Source organism: Anser brachyrhynchus, assembly GCF_964034855.1.
Source record: "Anser brachyrhynchus genome assembly, chromosome: 1".
NCBI classification, from domain to species: Eukaryota; Metazoa; Chordata; class Aves; order Anseriformes; family Anatidae; genus Anser; species Anser brachyrhynchus.
In genome coordinates this window covers 177,274,246-177,301,258 of record NC_137694.1, presented here as the reverse complement: position 1 = coordinate 177,301,258, position 27,013 = coordinate 177,274,246, and the positions used below count along the sequence as shown (strand labels likewise).

At 36.4% G+C, this 27,013-nt stretch overlaps 1 long non-coding RNA gene across 2 annotated transcripts; it reads left to right on the top strand.

Annotated features, from left to right (window-relative positions):
* The first annotated feature begins 6,561 nt into the window (after window positions 1–6,561).
* LOC308199033 lies at window positions 6,562–25,059 on the top strand. 2 transcript variants are annotated; one of them, XR_013954354.1, is made up of 4 exons: window positions 6,562–7,570; window positions 7,922–8,147; window positions 11,966–21,959; window positions 24,278–25,059. It is a non-coding gene; the product is annotated as an uncharacterized lncRNA (long non-coding RNA). The 2 variants fall into 2 exon arrangements; XR_013954355.1 differs by lacking the exon at window positions 24,278–25,059 and having other exon boundaries at window positions 7,973–8,147; window positions 11,966–13,045.
* The last annotated feature ends 1,954 nt before the right edge of the window (window positions 25,060–27,013 follow it).

The window sequence follows — 27,013 nt, the reverse complement described above, 5'->3', positions numbered from 1 at the left end:
GCTATGTTCCTCACTCTTGTGTTGTTTCTGTACCTTAGCTCTGTAATATTTACTGAGCTATCACATATCTTTACTACATCAACAGATTACTGCTCCGTGCATTCACTCGTTTCTAGGAGAAAATAAGTACATAGATCACATCATACTATACCAGGAAACTGAGTGGTGTAGTAGAAAAATATTCAAACAGTCGATGTTGCATAAAAAGAGTGTTTTACAGCAAAGAAATCACAACATGTAAGTGGCTGTCCAGATATGTAATAAAGTGATTTCCCACTTTTTGTTAGCCCAGTGCATGTTGTCTGTCAGCACTCAGCAAACAACACTAAGCAATAAAGCTTATCTGATAAAGGGGTTACAATATAAAGTGTAGTTGTTGTTGCTGTTATTGTTATTATTACTAATATTGTCATTCTTTGGTGAAAGACTGAATGGAGTTGGTACATGAAGAAGGTTGTCTGAATCAAAAGAATTGCCCCTATATTAGCAAGGGTGGAGTTTAAAGCAGAGTCTGGTGAAGGACAGTATTAACTTAGTGTATAAAAGATGAATGCAATATATGAAACACATAAAGGACAAAGAAAGGAGAATACTAAAAATTATTAGATGAATGAATGCTGTAGGAGGAAGGAAATATCTAAGGAGGTATTATTTAACCCATTAGGCAATCTGAATCTTTCCAAGTAAGAGTGTCATTTTTATTAAATTGTGTTAGATTAGTTTGATCTTTATGTTCTTCCATTACGTTATATCAGTACCTATAGTGTTGTCTGTAATCTCTAAACACAAATTCTTGCTTAAAGGTGGTTTACCTCAGCAATTTATTACTAAATCTCCCATTCAGAATCAGTAGCTGATCTCTCAGCACATCATGTAGGATAATCCAGTTTTTCTCCAAAATCACAAGTTGCTTTCATGGTAGACCATTACAAACTCCAGCCCTAGAGCAGACAACATGCAACAGGCAAACAGCATGCACAAAAGAATCTTCAGAAAAAGGGACTAAAACCCCATCCAACTCTTTCATTAATCATATTATATCCCAGTATGTGTAAGCATAAATGTCTACTTAAGAGCTACATTCTTCAGATCGTCTCTTAGAATAAATATTCTTTGGGTAAAAGCAAACATAAATAAATTTAAAAAGTAAGAAAATAAGATAGTATGACACCTTTCTTCAGAAAATTAATTCATCCAAAATAACAACTACATAACTTTTCTAAGTGAGTTTTCCTGAGTAATATACTCTTCCACTGATAAAAATAAAAATGGTACTGCTATCTTATTGTGGAAGCATTTGGAAATTCCCTATTCAATCCCAAAAGTACCCAGGAAAGCTTAGACAAGGACAGAAGTCTATTACATCAGGAAAGATGCAAATTTGAATATTAAACATACACATTTTTCTCCTCAAAAAAAACCAACACAAAATAACCAACCAAGCTAACAAACCAACCAGCCAACCAACCAACCAACCAACTACACACACACACACACATATTATTTTGATTTCTATCCAAAACATCCAAGAAAATCACTTTTAAATAATTATAATTTAAAAGAAGAATATAAATAGGGAGCATTTTGAATTACTTTAACTTAAACTGACAGGCTAAAATTAGTCCTGGAAAAGGATCCCAAGGAGAAATGGAGCACACAATTGAACATCATAAAGATAACCTTCAAAACCGATTTCTCATTTATGTCTTACTCTTTTTTTCTTTCCTTCATTTTTAGCCCTTCTTTCAGTAAAGCTGAAACTCTGAATTCAATAGGCGTTAAATTTTTTGATGTCTTTATGTGAAATTGGCTGGATGGTTGCACTTAAAAAGTTGGCGTCAATGACTCAATGTCCAAGTGGAGACCAGTGACGAGTGGTGGTCCTCAGGAGTCAGTACTGGGACCAGAGGTGTTTAACATCTTTGTTGGTGACATGAACAGTGGGATCAAAAGCACCCTCAGCAAGGTTGCCAATGACACCAAACTGTGTGGTGTGGTTAACACGTTGGAGGGAAGGGATGCCATCTGGAGGGACCTTGACAGGCTCGAGAGGTGGGACTGCACAAATCTCATGAAGTTTAACAAGGCCAAGTGTAAAGTCCTGCACCTGGGCTGGGGCAATCCCAAGCACAAATTCAGGCTGGGCAGAGAATAGATTGAGAACAGGCCTTAGGTGAAGACTTGTGGGTGCTGGTGGATGAAAATCTCAGCATGAGCTCGCAATGTGCGTGTGCAGTACAGAAAGCCAACCATATCCTGGGCTGCATCAAAAGCAGCGTGGCCAGTAGGGCGAGGGAGGTGATTGTCCCCTTCTACTCTGCTCTGGGGAGACCCCACCTGGAGTACTGCATTCAGCTCTGGGGACCCCAACATGAGAAGGACAGGGACCTATTAGAATGAGTCCAGAGGAGGGCCGTGAAGATGATCAAAGGGCTGCAGCACCTCTCCTGTGAAGACAGGCTAAGGGAGTTGGGGGTATTCATCCTTTAGAAGACAAGGCTTTGGGGAGACCTTATAGCAGCCTTCCAGTACCTGAAGGGGGCCTACAAGAAAGCTGGTGGAGGGACCCTTTATTGCAAATTCTGGTGATAGGACATAGAGTAATGGTTTTAAACTCATAAAGGGTAGATTTAGATTACATATATTTAGAAAAAAAAAATCTTTACTGTGAGGGTGGTGAGGCACTGTAACACGTAGCCCAGAGAAGTTGTGGTTGCCCCATTCCTGGAGGTGTTGAAGACCAGGTTGGATGGGGCTTTGAGCAACTTGGTCTAGTGGGAGGTGTCTTTGCCCATGTCAGGGGTACATTGGGTGATCTTTATGGTCCCTTCCAACACAAAACATTCTGTGTTTCTATGATTCTAGGAATTGTCTAAACTAGAATGAGTTCTTAAATCAGTTCTTAGCCTTTAGTCTAAATGTAAGAGAACATAGGCCTTGCTTTTACATGATGATTTAATGTATTTTTTTACTTCATATTGTTAAACCTTTATTCTCTGTTTTTGACATCAAAATTATTTCTACGGAAGCTAATAGTTATGTCAAAATATTATATCCAGTAGTGAATAAATAAAATGACATCTGTTAGCTTTGGGGACCACCTGTTAGGCCAGGGAATATGGATGTGATGTTAAATTTAAATTATATTAATTATAAGCACAATGGGATGGTATAATGGCCATTATAAGGGACTAGTAGCTTTCTGATTTCTCTTGTGAAAAGCAGGAAGTGTGGCTGTAACCAAGGGAGTTGCAATGACAAACCTTAATGAAGAGATTATATTTGAGAAGCAGAGAAAAATAAAACAAACAAACAACAACAACAACAAAAAGCAGCTTTTGTGTATTCAGGGGTATTGGGTTATGTATATATTTGTAGATGTTCATTTATGAAGGCACTTAAGAACACAATGAGCTAGAAATATACATAAAAATGTCAGGTAAGTTACTGCGATCTAAGACAGATTTCAAGATATCAAAACCTGGTAGCACAAGCCTTTCCTTCAGGTAGCTTGTTTTTTCACAGTCTGGCACTGTCATTCATTAGTTGTTTTTGATGCCAGCATAATAACATAAATAAGCTTATCATAGCTAAAAATAGTGGACAGATTTATGCAGAATATAAATGCAGTGATCAAGAGTGTCGGGGACAGAATGTTCAAAGAAAATACTGCTGCAAAGTCATATTATGTATGATTGTATGTATTATAAAATATATATCATTATGTGCTATATATTATATATACTCACACATAATATGTCTGAGATTGAAGTATATCAGTCCTGCATATTTTGAAGAGATCCAATTCTGAAGTAGTTTTATTCATGAAGATGACTTTCTCCTCTTCTTTAATTAATAGAAGTTTATACAGATAGCAAAATGTCAAATGGCAAAAAATTGTTAGTTGGTTAGTTATCTGAAATGTGGTTTAGTAGTCTCCCTCTTTCTTTCTGCTCTCTTGAAATTCATCATGTATGCTGGTTAAGCATTTTACTTGCTTTGGCTTAAGCTTTGTAAGATATGTGAGGTTCTGTATGGTTTTTGCACTTTGTGTTTTCCATGGTTTCTCTTTTTCCTGCCTCATATAAGCTCTCATATATTTTTCCCTATATTTATTTGCAGGTAATTATGTCAGTTAATTCCATTTTTATTCTCTCCAATGGCATTCTTCTTTATATACTCTTGCGTAAGAAATACACATTTATAACTCTTCCCTCTTTGCTATCTCTTTCCATGTTTCCTTCTACAAAACCCACTAAACTCTGTTGACTCTTTCTTTCTGTTGAATTTTGTAATGGTAAAAATAGCAAGAAAAATGGTGCTTGGGTTCAAATGCCTAACAAAAATCCCTTGGGTTAAGCAAGGTTAAAATGCCTAACAAAACATCACGTCTGTTGCTGTCTTGAATTCCATTCCATCCACACTTTCCTCATTCAGTCACAAATCCTCAGTCTGTCAAATCCTTTTGCAGATTCCTCTGAGCAGAATAACACTTTGCACTCTTTTTAAAGACATCTTAAACGTACTTAAAGTGCTCTGTAAACAATTATAAAAGATATTGGGAATACAATGATTTTATATGTATTGATTAAAAAAAGTCAGAATCTGGAGTAAAGATTCAACCTTACTGAAACCTAGACTGGTGACTTCATTTATTTTGTTTCATTGAGTTGAATGAGAGAGTTAGATAACACAGTTTCCTTTTTTTTTTTTTTTTAATATATATTATATATATATTTTTTTTCAGATATTATAATGAAATACATTCATAACAAAAAGCAATTGAAAGGAAAGAAACCTGAATGGTTCCTCTACTAATATATTTATTTATTTATTTATTTGTTCTTTAAAGGAAACCAGATCCAACACAAAGCTTTTGCTTGAACAGGTGAGTAACATTTTTGAAAAGAAAAAGGACATTTTTGTATGAAGACTTTTACTTCTATTAAAAGCTTTCCAATAAATATTTGAATCTAGATTTAGTCCTGACACAGAAACTTAAAGAAAACCTATAAATACATGATTTAATCTTTGTGTCCCAGAACTTTTGGATCACCCCTGTTGTTTTTTTTGTTTGTTTTGGGTTTTTGTGTGTGTGTGTGTTTTTTCCTGTCCCTCTTAATATCAGAATTTCTGTATATCTTTCATTACTTTTTCAAATAATCTCTTGGAGTTTATTGTATGTAAAAGTTGAACAGACACTATTTTAAAGATATCTGAGATAACATCCAGTTGTACTTGCTAAGGAAATTTTACAGAAACTTGAACAACTGAGCAATAGAAGACAAGATCCTCCTTTCTTTCTTTGCATTTGCTTTTGAATCTTATTGAAAAAATAAGGAAGGAGTAGACTTAAATAATTCTGTGTTCTAAGTCTTCAGAATACTTCTAATAAAAAAAATAATAAAAAAAACTTTCATATTGCAACAACACCTTGTTTTTAGCAGTTCTAGCTGAACCCAAGTCTATCATGAAATATTACCAACTATAGACAGTGACACCAGTCCACAAGGCTGTGGTATGAATTAAAATGTGCTTATAGTAATCTACTTTTTAACAGCTTACAGAGGGTTCTTACAATTAGTTAAATCATCTAAAAGCCAAAACAAAACAAACAAAAATCTTCAGCCATCAGCATTATATGAATCATTCTGAGAAGCCTCTAGGCTAGGATAAAAGAACTTGACATAGGTAAAAAAAGACAGAAGCAAGTATTATTCTTAACTATACAGGAATGAATTAGAAATAATTCTAAATATCAATTGCAGCTCTTAACTGAATATACATTACATTTTAAATGAGTCCTATATTTTTAATTCCTAAACAGTATAAAAGGTGAGGACAAACAGTGTCACAGTTTTAAAGAAAATTACATGCTCTTCTGATTTTATTTTTGATGGGACATTTTTAGTTTAACAACACATTAAAGATTAAGCTGCATTGTCACTGGCAAACATATGCTTTATAGACAAAATGAAGCTCAAGAAGTGAGATAATAGCATGCTAATATAAAAGCAGAAGACACCTCTCAGGATTCCTGCTGCATCACAGCACTATTGTTTCTTAGCCCCTTTACTTTTCAGTGCACACTGTCGTGAAACTGTAAACTCCAACATGCTCCTGCTGTCCCATCAGTGTTTCCTCTTCTCTATATGACAGCTTCAAAGACAACTGAGCTTCACTGAGTATTCCACTGCAAAATTTCTTTTTCTATTATGTTTGATAGACTAACAACAGAAAGAAACTAGGATTTTCCAAAATTAATTCACTGCTCCTCTGCTGAAAATGAGACTGTCTGAAGCTTGAATATAACTTGGCATTAAGCAAGGCAAATCAAAGAATGGTGGTTTTTGAGAGCAAAGCTGTATATTTTTATTTATTTTAATTTCAACTCTTCTGTACACTTGACAATTGAAGCATGATTTCTCCCTTATCAAATATGAAAATTAAACGTACTCTTTGTTTCAAACTTTCCCAAAGAGAAGGTATGACAATCAGTTCTCCCTCCCCAAGCCACTTCTGTCTATATTCAGACAAAAATTGATGTTTCTTTCAGTTTGCTATTAGTTCGTATCATAGAAACACAGAATGTTTTGGGTTGGAAGAGACCCTAAAAATCACCCAATGTCTCTAAACTTCATGAGATTTGTACAGGCCCACCTCTTGAGCCTGTCAAGGTCACTCTAGATAGGGAACTCTAGATAGGGACTTCTAGATATTCCTTCCCTCCAATGTGTTAACCACACCACACAGCTTGGTGCCATTGGCAACCTTGCTGAGAGTTCTCTTGATCCCACTGCTCATGTCACCGACAAAGATGTTAAACACCTCTGGTCCCAGTACTGACTCCTGAGGACCACCAGCCATCACTGGTCTCCACTTGGACATTGAAATATTGACGCCAACTTTTTAAGTGCAACCATCCAGCCAATTCCTTACACACCGAGTGGTCTGTCTGTCAAATCCATGTCTCTCCATTTTAGAGGCAAGGATATCATGGGGGACAATTTCAAATGCTTTGTACAAGTTCAGCTAGATGATGCCAGTTGCTCTTCCCCTATCCACCAGAAGTCCACCAGATTTGTCAGGCATGAACTGCCCTAATTTAAGCCATGTTAGCTGTCACCAATCACCTCCTTATTTTCCATGCTCCTTAGCATAGTTTCCAGGAAGATCTGCTCCATGATCTTTCCATGCACAGAGGTGAAACTGACTGGCCTGCAGTTCCCCAGGTTTTCCTTTCTTCCCTTTTTAAAAATGGCGGGTTATGTTTCCCCTCTTCCAGTCAGTGGACTGCCATGACTTCTCAAATATGATTGATAGTGTCTTAGCAACTACATCCACCTGTTCCCTCAGGATCCACAGATGTATCTCATCAGGTCCAATGGGCTTGTGAACCTTTAGGTTCCTTAGCTGGTTCAGAATCTGATTTTCTCTTACAGTGGGCATGTCATGATTCTCCCAGTCCCTGCCTTTGCCTTCTGGGACTTGATCCATGTGGCTAGAGCTCTTGCCAGTGAAGACTGAGGCAAAAAATTCACTGAGTACCTCTGCTGTCCCCATATGCTGGGTAACCAGTTCTTCATTTTAAAAAAGTTTTTAAAATTCTTTTAGGCCTGGATTAGGATTAGGCTTCCATTTTCTGCACAATACTACCCTTCCCTCAAAAAAAAAAAAAAAAGTCTAGAAGATTTCTTTTTGATGTAAGTTAAATAATTAAAAAGGTTAAGGACATATTTAAGTATTTAAGTGTAGCTATGCAAAAGCTGATTATGTGTACAAATGTGCAAGAAAGAGAGAGAACAGTAACAATTAACAACAACAAACTGTGCTTAATTACATGCTTTTGGAAGGACTTCTTTTACTAAGGAAAAGTACACCAACACTGAATGGTGCATTTTTTAACTCTGCATGTTAGCAGTTCTGGCAGAAAGTGTTACAGAAACCCTGCCTTTGTTATCACTGTGCCAAGGCAACTGTCTCAAGGAAATTTCCATCAGAAGTTGCTGGGAGGTAATCAACTACAGAAACATTAAAACCAGCTAAGTACCTTCCCAAGAAAATGATTACATGAAAAATTGTAATGCCAGAATGCACAATATGAATGGACTCTAGCATTCATCCTGAAAGAATTAGCTGTTCAAAAGGTATGTAATGCATTTATTATGGTTTAAATTTTCTCAAACAGTATTTTAACAGTACCAAAAGTTACACGACTATGCTATTAAAAAAAAAAGTAATATGACTATATTCTATACTTTGTTCATTGTCGAGGTTTTATGACCATATCAAATTAATTTCTTACTGATTGGTTAAATTAGGTTATCACTTCCAGGGGGGGAAAAGAAAAAAAAAAAAAAAAAGACATTTTCCCATAAGGTCTATGAATCAGGAATGGATTCAGCAGTCTTAATTTGTTGTGACTGAAGTGTGTCAATAAGAAATGTAGGCATAAAAAGAGGAAAGGGCCATTTTCATATGTTTCATTTTATGTACAGCCACCACATTTGTGTTTTTTTTTTTGTTTGGTTGGTTGTTTTGTTTTTTAAATCTGTAATACTGTCCATAATAAGCAAAACTTCCAAGATCTCCCATTCTTAGTATTCTCTGAGACAACTGTACAAAAATAGTTTGAAATGGAAAATGTTCAATCTATTTTTTTTCTCCCCTGGGGTTTCTCAACTGTTTGGTTAGAGAATGACTGCATTCAAACATACTACCATTCTGTCAGCAGTACTCAAAGATTTGTACTTTCACTGCATGATAAATGAAGTTTACACAGTTTATGTTGTGTGAGGACAAAGTCTAGTGATTCAGTGACATGAATGTGATTTGTAAGTGTCTGATTTGGTTAATCATTAAACCTCATGTAGTCTTAAGGTTTCAGGAATTCTGCACAAACATGGAAATGAGACAGGCAAAATCCTTGGGTGGTCTAAATCAATGTGTAGTTCCAGGGAAGTAAAGAAAAACATACCAGCTTCTACCGCCAAATGATTTGTCTGGTGAATATTTTTTCCACTTATACATGGTAAAGAACAGATTACTGTTTAAAATGAATCCAGTGTTTAAAAAAGTTTAATTGTTGACACATCAGTCATATACACTTTCCCTTGCGATGTTGCTCAGCATGCAGTATGCATGCAAGATATATATACAAAGTAGATGATTACATCATATTAACTACAGTTTACAGATATGTAAACTTTTTTTTAAAATATATACAAACATTTCATCTGTTCTAAAAGTTGATTAGTCAGTGTAGTGATAGTTACAGAAGGTCTGCATCAGAGTAAAGAAATATAGAAGTTTGGTCTTCTCAGTTTCTTAACAGGATATTAAGAGATAACTCATTCACTGTCTATAAAAATGCCGTACAAGCAAGATAGTCCTGAAAGAAAAATGTTATTTCCTTTACCACATAAGAAACATCACCAGCCAATGACTGGACATTGACATTAGAAACCTGAGAACTATAATGTAGTAAAAAGCTAAAATTTCATCCAACTTATATCAAAATTGGATGTTTCTAAATATTTTGTTATGACTCAAATAACGATGACTTGATAGCTTGTTTTGTCTTACAAAAAAATACAGAATAGATGATCTAAATAGTCCCTCCTAGTGTTAAATGCACAAATATGAACTGCATTTGGAAGATGGAGAAAAAAGAGATGGAATGTCCTCATGCTTAGGGACATAAGCTAAACTTAACTACTGTAGTCATTAGAAATAATGTTAAAGTGGAGTAACTATTTTCCACTAGATTGTCTGCTGCACTTTTCCATAGTGTTTTTCACAGACATAGTTAAGGTACCACCTTCCTCTGTAATTTTTTGGTATCAGCACCCATCCTATAGTCTCAAAGCTCCAAACTGCCCATGACCTGTCAAACAAAGGCTCAATGTCCCTATGCCCTTAACTTTATGGGAATACGCATTTATTGACTGAAGGGATAAAAACATGTAGCTTGCTCTATTGGTATGTTTATCTTAATATGAGATCTACCCTCAGGCAAATATTCTAAGTCTCCAAATACCATTTTCAGCTATATAAATATCTCTTACACAGAAAACAATCCATGTTTTCAGACAGTCAATGTCATAAATAAGTGTAATAGGTCACCCTGACAGGAAACTTCTTTACTGAAAGGGTTGTTAGGCATTGGAATGGACTGCCCAGGGAGGTGGTTGAGTCGCCATCCCTGGAGGTCTTTAAAAGACGTTTAGATGTAGCCCTTAGTGATATGGTTTAGTGGAGGTCTTGTTAGTGTTAGGACAGAGGTTGGACTAGATGATCTTGGAGGTCTCTTCCAACCTAGACGATTCTGTGATTCTGTGATTCTGTGAAACATACCCAAGAAACTCTGCTTTTCTGCTTGAGTGCAAGACATAGAATCATACAATGGCTTTGGTTGGAAGGGACCTTAGAGATCATCTAGTTCCAATATTCCTGCCATGGGCAGGGATGCCATCCACTAGATCAGGTTGCCCAGGGCCTCATCTAACCTGGTCTGGAACACTTCCAGGGATGGGACATCCACAACTTCTCTGGGCAACCTGTTCCAGTGCCTCACCATCCTCTCTGAGTGAAGAATTTCCTCCTAATCTAAATCGCCCCTCTTTTAGTTTAAAAGCATTCCATGTCATTATCTGAGTGAGCAAAAAGTTGCTCTACATCGTTTTTAAAAGACCATTTTAAGTACTGAAAGGCTGCAATGTGGTCCCCCCAGAGCTTTCTCTTCTTCAGGCTGAACAGCCCTGGCTCTCTCAGCTTTTCTTCATAGCAGAGGTGCTCCAGCCCCCTGTTCATCTTGGTGGCCCTCCTCTGGACCCGTTCTAACAGATCAAAACCCTTCTTGTGCTGATTGCCCCTGACCTGGACCCAGTACTCCAAGTGGAGCCTCACAAGAGCAGAGCAGAGGGGGACAATCCCCTCGCTTGACCTGCTGGTCACTCCTCTGCTGATGCAGCCCGGGATGAAGTTGGCCTTCTGTGCTGCATGTGTGCACTGCTGGTGCATGTTGAGCTTTTCATCTACGAGAACTCCCAAGTCCTTCTCTGCAGGGCTGCTCTCAATGAGTTCTTCTCCCAGTCTGTACTCATGTCCAGGATTGTTCTGGCCCAGGTGCAGCACCTTGCACTTTGACTTGTCGAACCTGGTTCACATGGGCCCAATTCTCAAGCATGTCCGTGTCCCTTTGGATGGCATCCCTTCCTTCTGGTGTATCAAGTGCACCGCTCAGCTAGGTGTCGTCTGCAAACTTGCTGAGGGTGCACTTGATCCCACTGTTTATGTCACTGATAAAGATATTAAATAGTAGCAGTCTCAGGACAGACCCCAGCAGGACACCGCACATCACAGACCTCAACCTGGACATGGAGCCATTGATCACCACTCTCTGGGTGTAGCCTTCAAGCCAATTCCTTATCCACTGAATGGCACACCCATCAAATCCATATCTCTCCAATCTGGAGATCAGGATGTCACGTGGGACTGTGTCAAAGTCCTTACAGAAGTCCAGGTGGATGACAACATTGGTCAGTCTTCCTTTGTTAACTGATGCAGCCACTCCATCATAGAAAGCCACTGGATTGGTCAGGCATGATTTGCCCTTGGTGAAGCTGTGCTGGCTGTCTTAGATCAGCTCTTTGTCTTGCATGTGCCTTGACATTGCTTCCAGGAGTATCTTTTCCATGATCTTCCCTGGCACAGCGGTGAGCCTCACCAGTCTATAGTTTCCCAGGTCCTCCTCTTATCTGTAGGTTCGTGCCCAGTGCACCCCACCAATAAGCACACAGAGTCAGAATCCCATGAAAGCTTAGGGGTCCTAAACCAGTTATAAAAATAACCTTAGCAAATATGTCATGAATACTCTTCCTTTTTATGCCATGACTAGCATTCCTATTTCTGGACAAATTACTATTTATTTTTTGTTTGTTTGTTTGTTTGTTTCTATATCAAGAAAAAATAGAAGACGAAGAAGAAGATGAAGAAGAAGAAGAAGAAGAGGAAAAAGAAGAAGAAAGAAAAAAAAACAGCCTTATGGTATCCACAAGATATTTTCCTTTATATATTTGTTTATATTTAGTTCTGGAATAATTTTCACATATGTGTTTTAAAATGTCTTATCAACAAAAAGTTAACATTTAATCTCGTGCCTTCTAACCTCTCACTCACACTTGTTAACATTCTCTCAGTTTCTCAGCAAACAAATGTGTCAAGTTTGATCACTGCAACTGTTCTGTAGAAGTTTCTTTTGTACCTTGAGCTGCTAATAAGAAGTGTTGATATGCAGGGTTTATAGTTTGTCCCTTGCTTAGAACATCCTGATTACACAAAGAAGAATCTTCAGATGAATACAGATTCAAAGGAATAAATGAACATCTTAAATGATGGCAGTCCAGATGTCAGTATTACCTTCATGTAAACAAAATTGTACTAAATGGAAAGAAATTTATTTGAATGAAATTAAAGTTATCCATACAGAATTCCCATATTAGAGTTTACTGTTCTCAGTCATCAAGCGTATTCCCTTTCCCCAGAACTGCTGTGTTCTTGTCCTCCATGTGCCCCTCTATGCATTCACTTCTTATGTCACATTTTCTTTTATTCACTTTTATAGGTAATGTTATATTTTTGTCCCACTCTATCTGTACTATTGTTTTCTCGCTCTAATAATTTTAGAATTTATATTGAAAAATCTTACCAAAAATAATGAAGAGCTAATCTCTGCTTTGCCACCTTGCAAAATTGTTTTTTTTTGTTTTTTTTTTTCATTCATTGCAATTGTTTCCTTATTTCCTTACCCTCCTGGATATTTAAGAACTGATCTAGAAAACTTAATTTTATTACTCTTTCAGTAAAATCAGTGGGCCTTACACTAACAGCAAAATAGCTTTAAGGTTTTAAAAAGCATTATTGCCTTGATGAAAAACTGTAGAAGTAAGCATATATTTAAATAAATGTATTGCTGACTTAGGTCCATAGTTTCCAAATCAACTAATTTGCTAGAGTCATAAATAATAATAAAGAAAAAAAAATATTGCTTAAAGAATTATGTGCTCTCCTACCCGGTGGATAAGCAACTAGTAGTAACCTTAATGTGTTGCTCACTGTAACAAGAAGAGGCAGCATGTGCAGAATACTTTATTTAAATGTATTGAACTTTTGACATATGTTTTTTTTTAGAAATGATGGAAAAAAACTTAAATCATATTTTACAGTATCTTTGCATATTACTGACTGGCAATACTAAAACAAATCTTTTTACAAATGCTTGAAGTACTCCTCTATCATACAAGGCTTAGGCAAGATTCATAAGACTCATTCATGTATCGTTGATGAAGGGCTACAGAAAGGAAAAGTTTAAAGTGACCTTCTATCTATCTAAATTACTGCAATGAAACTGTAAAATGAACATGTGAAAAATACCATATGATATTCAGTGGCATACACTCCTAGTAAGTGATCCTTTCACATCAGTTGCAGTACCAGATGCTTAAACTGTAACTGGGCAACACTGTCCTAGGTTGTTCTGTCCTTACATTTCTTATCCTGCAATGATGAGGCAGAAAATGGTTCTACTGTATCTTGTTATAAGACTTCCACAAGGTAAAGTAGTTGGGTGTTCAGCATTTAGGGGGTCTTTAAAGAGCAGCAGTTGGTGTAATAATTATTGATTGCAAGGAAATAGGGTCTCCTCTCTGCCTCATCCTATTAAACATTTTGCTGGGAGCCTGAAACCTATGATACTGCACCTTATGGTGTCTGTTGACTTAGACCTTGCACCAATCGATAACACAGATGACCATACTGAGAAACCTGATGCTCCAAAGAAAAGACTGTGCCAAGTGGTTATCCCAGAAGCTATATGGTTGCATCTGGACAGTCACACTTATACTGACTGTATATTAAGAAGGCAGTGACTAAATATTTCTACTGCTTTTACTCTGATCCTGAGTAGAGTAGAGTAGAGTAGAGTAGAGTAGAGTAGAGTAGAGTAGAGTAAAATAGAATAGAATAGAATAGAATAGAATAGAATAGAATAGAATAGAATAGAATAGAATAGAATAGAATAGAATAGATCAATTTGAAGGGACCTTCAAAGATCATTGTGTCCAACTGTCTGAGCTCTTCAGGCCTAACCAAAAGTTAAAGCATATTAATGAGGGCATAGTAAAAATGGCTCTTGAACACTGACAGGCATGGGGCACCAACCACCTCACTAGGAAGCCTGTTTCAGTGTTTGACCAGCCTCACAGTAAAGAAATTTTTCCTAAACCCCAGTCTGAACCTCCCCTGGTGCAGCTTTATGCATTTCCCATGTATACTGTCATTGGTTACCAGGGAGAAGAGATGGGCACCTTCCTCTCCAGTTCCTTTCCTCAGGAAGTTGTAAAGAGCAATGAGATTACTTCTTAGCCTTCTTTTTTTCCAGACTAGACAGCCCAAGTGTCCTCATCCTCTCCTTATAGGACATGCCTTCCAGTCCTTCTACTATTTTTCAACTTTCTCATACTGAATTGAAACTCCTTGAACAAACTAGGAGACCGCTAGCATATGAGAACAGAATAACAATTCCCTTGAATTCTAAGTTTTCATAATTAAAGTTTTCATAACTTTATTAAAAACATGACTGTTTGACAGAGAACTTCCATCTCTGCCTTGAAAAGGAAGTTGCTATGTTTCTTGTGTATCTTCCATGTCACCTTCTCAAATACTTGTTTAAAGTTGCAAGCTGTCATGCCTATCCTCTGCAAAGCAGTGATCCTCTTACCTAGGATTTATGCACAATTGCTTTTGCAGTTTTGAGCATGAGAAGAATAAAATGTTAATGCCACTTTTCTCACGAAACAGCAAATAACATTTACAGTCATGAGTCACAGCTTCAAGAAGACTGAACAGGGAGAAAAAGATAAACAAGGAAATATTCTTACTGGAACTGTCCACTATCTAAATTCAGGAACCTCAGTTTCTCCTCCTCCTCTGCACCCTCCTTCTCCCTTTGCATGCTCCATTGCTTGGACATCATGTGTCCATTCAGCAGCAGAGAGAACTGCATAGCAGTTGTTGTAAGAATTGTGAGCTGAAAGGCCAAAGTGTGAAATGAAAGCTTGGCTGCATAATTAATAAGCTTTTTATATAGGACAGTTCTATCTTGTTGGACATAACTGAGCTAACAGTTATTGTTGAAATGAAGAATTATAAAATAATAAATAAATAAATTGAGAGAAAAATAATAACATGCCCGGTTTAACAACTGAAGCTCTAGTACCTGAACATCGGTATGGAACTGAGACTTAAAGGGGAGTTGCAGTAAAGTTATGACAAGAAATTCTCAGATATTTATCATCTTTCTTATTTAGTGTTCTCATATTTCTGGCTAGTTGGGTACAAATTCATGACTGATTCATGTAGTATATCAACTGTTTTCAGAGTGTATTTATAAAATATTTCTAATGGCTCATCATGGAATATTTTGCTTTTTGATTAAAAAAAAAATCAATGCAGCAGTGAGAATGAAAATGAGAGAAAAAAGTTGTCACTTGTTCAGAAAGCTTTTAAATTGTGTTTTGTGTTCATGTTCATGTTAGCTTTTTTATTTTTGTTTTTTTTCCTGTCACTGTGTCTACCCTTCTTCCAGGAGGACCAAATCTAGCAATTACATTGCAAAAAATAATACACTGCCTCACAGTTCACATATTACCAGGGGAACTGGCAGGATATGATTTGCAAAAGTGCTGAGCTCATGTAACAACAAGCAAAGTCCACAACTGCTGTACCTTGAACACATCATAAGTTCTGCTGTAGCAAAGATTCTGAAAAAGGGTTTGTCAATATACCAAATAAGGCATCAAAATTAGAAACTTTTGTCCTTTTTCCACTTCAACTTCCTATTTGTGAAATGGTGATAAAACAGCCAAATATTTTACAAGAATACTGTGAAAATACATGCATTATTGTCTAAGGGGCACTTGGTTACTGTACTGACAATGGCAATAATTCTCCATAACAAAATTAATAATTCTCCAGGACAGGACAAGTTTTAAAATAACATGCAGAAACTGACATGGTTGCCAGAATACATCACAACTTCTCACTGATATTCATTCATCTATTCAGGAGGCAGGAGATATGGAAAAAATGGTCAGTGGACACATTTTTGCATTTACATAACTAAAAGTTGGCTTAAAACACAAATGTTTCTGCAGTAACTAATGATGGAAGACTAATAACATAAGATGGCAGTAACTAATGAAGGAAATAGCAAAGGGATCTTACAAAGTGTATAGAATGAGCAGGAAAATAGAAAAAAAAAAAAGGAGAAAATCTGTATTGATACTTGGTGCTTTGTAGCAAGTTAAAATTGCTCAGTACAAATAATCGTGAACATTTCAGAGTTTTCCATATATACTTCTAACATCAAAATAAAATGGGGCCCAGAAAACACATCTTTAAAATACCAATTACATATATATATACTTTTAGGCAATTGTCTATCTCTCTTTACAAGTAAAAAGTGACCAGTTATACACACTATGGTATGGCTCTGTGAATTTATTATTTACTAAAATGGTATAGGAGTGAAATTTTAAAATGAAATATGTACAACAGCCTACCCATCCTTAATTGGCCTATGAACTTATCAGTACAAAACCAAAACCATCTGTTTTTAAGAGCACAGAGGTGATTGAGTTAGACAACACCTGGACATCTTTAATTCTCAAAGTTAGATTTATTAATTTATTTTTTCTGAACAATATTCAAATACTTGCACCTGGATTCCAAAGAATATCAAGTTATTGTGTCAGCTTGACATCTTTTTTTTTTTTACTATTTCCTTTTTAAAGAACCACGAAAACATCATTTTATATTAATGAAAGTATGCAGTATTTTTATACATATGCCCTAAAGTATAGTATTTGCCTTTTACTCTTTAGAAACACTCTGCCCTATGGACAGATGTGACCATCAAATTCAATGCCTGCAGCACATTTGCTGACCTTCAGCAAGCTCTGACTTTTTTATGTTGCAACATTATTTTGTTTTATTATTTTAGCCAAAGAGAGCAGTCTGTGATCAGCAAAGAGAGGCTTTTATCTTAATCATTGGTCCCATATTGATAAATATTCAGATTTTCAGTCTCCCAGGAACACTGTTCAGTATTTCTTGGTATTGAAATAAAGCAATGAAATCATTTCAACCAAAACTCGATACACTAAAGCTCATAGTCCCATTACATTAGTAGCATAAGATCTTTTTTGTTTGTGCTTGTTTAATGTTTGTCCAATTCTAAGCTTGCAAGCTACAAAGCTTTCACATTAAATGTAGCTCCATTTAATTCATGAGGAATATTTAAAAGGTATCAGACCTTGAATTTGCTGTATCTGGAGGGAAACATTTTCTTTATTCTTACTACCACATTCTGGTAGTGTTGGCTAGTGATTAAACATGTCAGGGACCAAGAAACAAGTCGATACATAAAATAAATAAATAAATAAATAAACAAATCAGTCTGACGCTATTTATTAGTGTCAGTGAAACCTGACACTAATATAAAACTGGAATAATGTCATTATTGACATTATTACATAATTGTCATTATGTAATATATTAAAACTGGTACTTAAAAACAATTTGCCCATAGTGTCTTGGAAGTGAAGAGAGGAAATTAAAGCACTTCTCAAATAATCTCCGTAGAAAACATGAGTATGGAAATGGAATTCTTTATGATGCAGCCAATACAGCAAGTTATCTTAATTCCTTCACATCACAGACATTCAATTTATCATGCTCAGTTCATAGAAGAAGCTATGTATTTTTTGTAAATATATATGCATTAGAATGAGAATGCTTAAAACGTAATGATGACTGTGACTTTGATAATCTCTTGCAGGAAAATCAAATTACACATTTTTACAATTTCTTTCTTTGTACATCAATTTCACACAAATATTAAGAAGAAAATCAAGTAAAATGTAAACTAACACAAAACAACCTGATTGTTCTTATAATAATAGATAAAGAGGTAAAGAGAAAAGGAACATTTGCATTCTTAAACTCTGGTGTTTCGGGTTATGCAGTGAATTCAATATCAGGACGCTGCCTGAAGTAAGAATTTTTTCTCTGCTTATTTCTTATCTTGTTTAAGATAGAAAACTACTATAGAGTATCCAAAGAAGGGATGTGAAAATGGTGAAGGGTCTAAAGGGGAATATGTATGAGGAACAGCTGAGGCCCCTTGGTTTGTCCAGCCCAGAGCAGAGCAGGCTGAGGGGAGGCCTCATGGCGGCCTGCAGCTCCCTCACGAGGGGAGCGGAGGGGCAGGCGCTGAGCTCTGCTCTCTGGGGACAGCGACAGGACCCGAGGGAACGGCATGGAGCTGGGACAGGGGAGGGTCTTCACCCAGAGGGTGATCGGGCACTGGCACAGGCTCCCCAGGGACGTGGTCACATCACTGAGCCTGCTGGAGTTCAAGAAGTGTTTGGACAACACTGTCAGACACATGGTCTGATTTTTGGGTGGCCCTATGTGGAGCCAGGGGTTTGCCTCAATGATCCTTGTAGGTTCTTTCCAACTCAGGATAGGAGTGATGATTCTACGTAAGATTTTAGATCAGGATGAACCTACAAAATATCTGTCCAAGTCACATTGTCTTAATAAATATAAATTGTTTGAAGCTGGGAGAGAGAAAGAAAGGACACACTATACATATTTTTAATTTTTCATATTATATTTCAATATACAAAATCGTATAGGTATGTTATAGGCATATGTAATACTTTCTCCTCTACTCAAATTTGTGTGAGAATAAGATTTGAAATATTAAGGTCATAAGTACCTTAAATATCAGAAGTAAAGGAATTGTGCACTCTGAATTTTATACACATAAATGATCTCTTTATTTTCCATGTGCCTCAGCATATTTTCCGTGATGTTCTGCTCCATGTTCTTACCAGGCACAGAGGTGAGAGTGTCTGGCACAATCCAAGAAAATGAAGTTTTCTTTTCATGAAGAAAATGGCAACAGAATGATAATATCATTAATCAAATTAAGTTGTTTCTGATCACTTTACTTCTCACCAGCAGGATTTATCAAATGTCCACGTACTAAATGTGGTTTATTTTCATTTGTTGGGCCTTTTTTTACAAAATTCCTAGGAATTGGTAAGACAAAGAGAATAACTACAGATACCTCAGCTTTCCCAAACTATGTTAATATTCTCATGAACGAAATTTGTTACACTGTTCACATATAGTTAGTATAAATTAATGTTATGTATGAGACAAAAACTGAGTGCTAATGACTTTCTAAAACTAAAAAGTACATATTTATAAATTGTATATATACCTCTTTCTAGAAATTATAGATAGCAAGTCATAATGTCTCTTAAAATAGAGTTTTCACTGGATAACCGGACATACAGGATTTTAAAGTGAAAAATAACTTATGTGAAATTGTGCTTTACCTATCTAATCTTATAGCATATATAATTGTCGGCATAATATCTGAAAGTTATATAACCATTATGGATTTTTTTATCCTCATAATGTCTGTTCGATGCAATACGCATGGAGAGCATTAAATCCCCCATTTTAAACATGAAAAAAGAGGAGCACAAAGAAGATTACCACTTGCCTAAACTGACATGGCTGATCTGTGGGTACACTGGGAACTATAAAATTCTTAACAGTATGGTCCCTTTTATGGATAAAAACTTCTATAGATTACTTTTCCTATTTCATAAGTATGGCATATGAAAATAATTTACGATATTGCAAATAGAGCTAAATAAACACAGCAAGAAAGGAAGCAAATATAAATGCTTGATTCGTGCATAGTGCAGATTTTATACAATTTCATTATCATATAAATAGCTCACATATATAATCTTTCGTGTGTTAATTCTGATAAATGTTACAGTAAAAATTAAGATTAATTGAGACTGCTTTGAAAGATTTGCTAGGAGTTATATCTGCAGTACTTTTTAGCCTAGTTACATTATGTTCTGAAAAGTTTCAGTATTCTATTAGTGATTTACGATATCTACTTACTTGTATTTTTATAGACTGCTAAACTGTGTAAAATTGCTTTTTTTCAGTCAACTTTTGATGCTTAGAATTTTTTATTTTTTGTTAAGGCTGAGTCTTCAGAATATACAGTGATCTGCTAGACTGAATTGCTAAGTGTTTTGGAAATTAATACATGATTGCTGAGAAGAAGCATTAAATCTGAAAATCTGCATAAACCTACAAAGGTTCACAGCTAAAATGGGTTACAAAAAGAAATTGAAGGTCAAACATTATTTGTCGTCATTGAAGGACAGTAAGTTTTCTCACAGTCACAAAGGTAACTAGGGATATTTTAATTCTTCCTTTGGATCTTACGCATGCTGATGTACTGCACACCTTTCTATGTAGATATAGATTCAAATAAGGTAGCTGAGAGCAGGAAAGAACTTTATCTAGCATATTTAATGAAATATGAAGTGATACACTAGGAGTCTGACTTACACCTGGTGAAGATATTTTGTCTTTGAACAGTGAAGGAAAGATGGTTTTAAAATATAACTAAAAGAAAATGTTATCATTTTATTCTTACTTTGCACAGATTTACAAAAATAACTGTTATATGAGATAAACTATGAAAAGCACATTTCAGTACTAGAACCTTTAATTTCACATCTGTACCAAGCATAGCCTTTCATAGCCCATAAAAAGCTTTTTGCCATGCTACTGCATCATGAAAAACTGTGACCCAAAGTGACTTTTTTGGGTATCTTCATTTACATCAGTAGATTGTATCAGAATCTTATTGAATCCTATTGTCTTTCAGCTGCAGTTCAGCATTTGCAAATTTTCACAACAGGAATTAAATAAACTTAGATATACTGTCTTCTGCATTTACCTCTTCTTCTCCTACATACTGCTAATTTTCTTTTGAAAGTCATTCACCCAGTTATGTTAGATTACTACAAGCAAATCAGATTTTCTTGTATTGCATTAACTGCTCTGCTGCCTTGGTGCTCTCTCTGAAAGAAATGGGCACAGTGTATCTTCAGCCAAGAGTGCCAAATTCAACAATGCTCATCAATGAAATTCCCCAGAAAACTTAATAAAATATGAAAAACATTTATCACATTTTCAGTGAATAAATGCCATGTCCCAAAATTAGCGTCATACTTTAAAATCACAAAATAACATATTAATGAATAGAGCTATTCTTTGTTGTTACTTTGCACTCTTTAGAATTCTATAATGCATATCATGCAAGTGTTCCTCTGGGATGAAACAGCAATAAATCTTTAATAAACTATGAACAACATTTCAGTCTGAGTGACAAACACTTTGCTGCAAAAGTATTACTGGATAAATTATATTAAAAATAAACAAACGATGAAATATTATTAAAAGTTTGCCTCTTTTTCCAGATAAGTCTCGTATTAGAGTTTGCTTAGAATTAAACACCAATAAATCTTTAATAAGGTGTGAATGAATATACCAATCGCTTGAGAGTTATTGACACATCAATATCCATAGAATAGTATCTTATTAAACTATTGCAGTTCCTTCCTTGATAGACATTATATATTCAGTATTAATAATGCATAAGCATTTTTAATTCATTTCTCTTGTTACACCCCGTCCTTACTCCTGCAGCAACATTATTAAAACTGATTTTATAAATATCATTTTCTCAAGATACATATGTTAAATGTGACTGGCACCGAAGAGTTGTAAATGTAGCTGAGCTTAAAATTCCCAATTTATTACTGATAAATAATACATGGCTTAACAAACAGAAGCATGTTGCACTTAAACTGTTTTTTATTTTTTTATTTTTTTTATTTTTTTTTTTACCAGATTGACCCAGAAGGAAGGAGAAAGCTCTGTCTTTTACAAGTCTGACCTGTATTTATACATTACTAATTTGCAAAGATCAGGGAGCTATGCAGGTGTGGATGCTGATCTTTTCGCTTTGACATTTGGTTTCTGAGGGTTCTCATGGCAGTAGCATCCACATCTTTCTTACATTCCCACATGTCAATTGCTGTTATATTAAAGTCATGCTCCTAATCTAATTTAGAGTACCACATCCCTCTAAAGACAGGGAAAACTCTGTTCCATTTGGTTTTTGTCTTCACCTGACACAATGCCACTCACAATTGTTTTCTACCAGACCAAAACACTGAAAGGTTCTGCAGTGACTTTGCCCTGCTGTCCTCCCAAGTCAGTCGGACAAGCACAGAAAGCAGCTGTGGTTAGAAATGTGGCAGTGAAAGAACTGTATTTTTAAATTAGAGATTTACACCACTTTGCAGAATTAAAATTCCACAAAATGAGGGAAGAGCTGTATCTACAACCTGCACTGTTACACTGCACAACAGTGAATCCAAGCAATTTTTGTTAATCACTTGATGTTTTTAATTCATAAATGTCAAATCATTTTACTGTTATTAGTGAATGATTTCTTTTGAGACTTGAGCCCAAGTAAAAGGTAACCATCATTTCCTGAAATCACTGATAAGGACACTGAAACTTGGTGATATGCTGTGATTGGCTTGTATAACCCCTGTAGTCTCTGGCAGGGCTGGACCACTTGAAAGTATTACAGTGCTTTTTTGAAAATGTACCTTTTATTTCATGTTTCTGTAGATGATTTAACACTCTTTTAGTGATGTACTTAAATTGGAGGATCAATATTATGAGATTGTGTTGTCACTAATACTGGTTTTGGTAATCACAGAATGACAGAATCACAGTATGGCCGAGGTTGGAAGGGACCTCTGAAGATCATCTAGTCCAACCCCCCTGCTGAGCAGGATCACCTAAAGCACATTGCTCAGGATGACATCCAGGCAGGTTTTGAATGTCTCCAGAGAAGGAGACTCCACAACCTCTCTGGGCAACCTGTTCCAGTGCTCTGTCACCCTCACAGTAAAGAAGTGCCCCCTCATGCTCAGATGTAACATCCTGTCTTCAGTGGTGATATTTAGGTGTTCAACTGGAGTCCTTCTAAACAGATGGATTCCTATTGACTTCCAAACTTTGAACACATGACAAAAGGACAATTTTAGGGTGGAAGGTAAGTATAAGGACAGATATGACAGGAAGGCTTCTGAACAGTGGCCTAAAGTCCAGCTGGAGTCTGGTCACCCACGGTGTGCCCCAGGAGGAAATACTGGGGCTATTGCTCCTTAAAATCTTTACTAATGACATGGATGATGGGACCAAGTGAACCCTAAACAATTTTACAGAGCAAAAGTGGGAGAAATAGTTTATATAGCAAATAGTTATTCAGAAACATTCAGAGAGACCTCAACAGGCTGACAAAATGGGCTAACAGGAACCTCATGAAGTTCAGCAGTGGGAAACACCAAGTCCTGCACCTCTGGAAGAGTAACATGAAACACTAACACAGGCTAGTAGCTGACTGTGGTAAGCAGCTTTGTAGAGAAAGACCTTGGGATACTGGGAGATAACAATCTGACCATGAGTCATTGATGTACCTTTGCAGTAAAAAAGGCCAATGACTACCTTGGCTACATTAAGAGGATTGTTGCCACCAGGCCAGGTGAGGTAATCCTTCCTTTCCCTTCAGAAATGGTGAGACACATCTGGAGTGTTGGGTCCAGTGCAGGGGTCTGTAGTGAAAAGAGACATAGACATAATGGAGCAAGTCCAGCAAAGGGCCGTGCAAGTGATTACAGGAATGGAGAATGAGAGTTGAGAGTTTTCAACATGGATAAGAGTGTGCTCAAGGGGATCTTATCTATCTGTATAGATCCCTGATGGCAGGGAGCAAGAAAGATGGAGTCACATTCTTAGTGGTGCTCAGTGAGAGGACAAGAGGCAGTTGTCTCAAATAGAAATACAAGAAATTCTATTTAAACATCAGAAAAAAAAAATATTTTGCTTTTTGTTTGTTTGTGTGGTTGGTTGATTGGTTGGTTTGGTTTGGTTTGCTGTGAAGTTGCTCAAACATTAGAACAGTTTGCCAGGAGAAGTTGTAGAGTCTCCATTGCTGGAGATATTCAAAGTCCCCCTGGACATAGTCTTGAACAATCTTCTCTAGCTGACCCTGTTTTGAGCAAGAGGTTGGATTAGATGTCCTCCAGAGGTGCCTTCCAATTTCAACCATTTTGTGATTCTGTGACATAGCAAGCAAGTTGTAATGAGACTACTTTTAATAGTGTGATATGTGTTATGTATAGTATATATTCTTTTCTTAACTGTGTAAACACAGGGACAATTGAAAAATATATTTATTCAGTTTACAGTCAAAACGTATAATTAGAACAAGCAACCCAGATCCATCAGCACCGTTAGCAAAGATACCTCAGAAGAGCAAGAGAAATGAAGAGACTGCTTTGTTATCTCTCTTCTGCAATCATTGAGAGATTCTATTGGCACTTCAACCCTTTAATTCAGATTATTTCTGAAATCAAAGAACACTGTAAAGTCACTAAAATCTGTTTTATTCTTCTAATGACATTCCTCGGCTGTCTGAAGATGCCTTATATTTACACTATTGTATAATGCTTAAGCTCTAAAAGCCCTGGTGAATTAAATAAAAATTTGTAAGACACAATGCTGCCCATGATACTTTTTACATGATTAAATCACATTCAGGTCTAGTAAAGTATTATGAAGATCACTTCAGTAGCACCATCGACATAGGAATAAACTGAAAATCAAAGGGATGACAAGCTGAGCAGTGAGAAGTATACATGGCGATCAAAAGAACAGTTATGACCTGTGTAGTACTCTCCTCAGTTAGCTCTGAGATGTTCTTTCAAAATTTTAAGATTCCTGAAAATTCCTCTATTACAGACAGCTCAAATGCAAAACAAGTTCATTGATTTACATTAAATCTCAAACTATAGTCTATCCATTGCCTTTTCTATTTCTGTCATAGAAATATCTGAGTAATGGATTAAATATATATGTATTAATTGAGCTTTTAAGAAAAATAAGCAAACAAACAAAAACGGAAAAACAGTACTTGCAAACTGAAATGGAGATGGTACGTTGGAAGAATGCTTACCATCTGCTGAAGAGACGATGTTTTTGATTTTTCTCTAGAATGATGAAGGAAAGAAACTAAAACTACAGCAGCTGCCAAGTGTTTCTGGTTGATCCACTTTACATCTAAGAAGTCTGGTTTACTTTCCAAAAATATGTCACTATTAAGATGCATTTTAATATATCATTAAATTTGTTGTTTATTGATGTAAAATCTTGGTTTGAGGGGAATAGCCTTTTCATAGCATTAAGGCTATGTGTTATGTCTGATCAATAAGTGAGACAAGCAACAGTTATAATTTTCATTTTATATTATGTGTTTTAAAAAATGCTTGCTAAATGATTTTATTTTCAAGAGCTATGAGTATTCAGTGAAGACTGCTTGAAGTAAACAAGAGTTTCAAAAAGCCCAGCTTTCTGAAAGTAACAGACAAAATGTGAGGGTCTTTTCTACTGTAGTTACACCAAATCCTGTTCTGTGGGGCACTTATCCTGCACTTCATATTGAATGATAAAATACTTACTGAATCAGTTTAGAGTCTTCATACTCACAAGAGAGGACTGGGCCTATATTTAGAAGATACTGAACTGTAGTATTAAGAGGACTACTTCTGTGATCCATTTCTGAGAAACTTCATCTGCAAGTAAATATGACTAAATAGTCATGCCACCCACTGAACAGGAACAGAGCACATGAATGTTTTGATGTCTGAACAAGACAGCTATAAGAAGAAGATGTTCTACTATGAACAATTGAAAGATGAATCAATTAGAAAAAAAAAAAATAATTGTTGCTAAGGCATCTGAAGATACATATTTTTATTCTATTACATGTAGATTTACAGACTGTCCTGGTTCCAGTTAGGACAGAGTTAATTTTTCCTCATAGTAGCTGGTAGGGTGCTATGTTTTGGATTAGGATGAGAAGAGCGCTGATAACATGCTGATGTTTTAATTGTTGCAGAGCAGTGTTTACACCAGGCCAAGGACTTTTCAGCTTCTCGCTCTGTCCTGCCAGCGAGCAGGCTGGGGGTGCAGCAGGAGCTGGGAGGGGACAGACCCAGGACAGCTGACCCAAACTGGCCAAAGGGGTATTCCATACCATCTGACGTCATGCTAAACAATATATAGGGGTGGCTGGCCGGGGTGGGGGGGCCGGCTGCTCGGGGATAGGCTGGGCATCGGTCAGCGGGTGGTGAGCAATTGCATTGTGCATCACTTGTTTTCTTACACATTATTATTGTTAATACTATTATCATTATCACTATTATTATTATTATTGTTATTATTATATTCCTGTCTTAATAAACTGTCTTTATCTCAACTCACCGGCTTCACTTTCCCGTTTCTCTCCCCCATCCCAGAGAGGGAGGGGGGAGGGTGAGCGAACGGCTGTGTGGTGTTTAGCTGCCAGCCGGGTTAAACCACAACACAGACACAATAGGTGAAATAACAAGAGGAAATTCTCAAGAAATGAGAAAGAAGGAAACAGAAAACTGTAGAAATTTCACTGTGTGCCTTTTTTTAGCCATAATGACCTTGACCTAATGAATATGAGGAGGTGTTAAGGGAAAAAAAAAAAAAAAGAAAAAAAACTTAGATTTTTGAATAGATATGAGTAGTCTGGGATCCATCTGAGCAAATATAGCTGTCAACCTCAGAGCTAGTGTTCTCAGTTTTCTGAGAAACATCACTCCCATTTTGAAAAATGGTAGAAAGGAGGACCTGGGGAAGTAAATACCAGTGAGCCTCACCACTGTGCCAGGGAAGATCATGGAAAAGATACTCCTGGAAGCAATGTCAAGGCACATGCAAGACAAAGAGCTGATCTAAGACAGCCAGCGCAGCTTCACCAAGGGCAAATCATGCCTGACCAATCCAGTGGCTTTCTATGATGGAGTGGCTGCATCAGTTAACAAAGGAAGACTGACCAATGTTGTCATCCACCTGGACTTCTGTAAGGACTTTCACACAGTCCCACGTG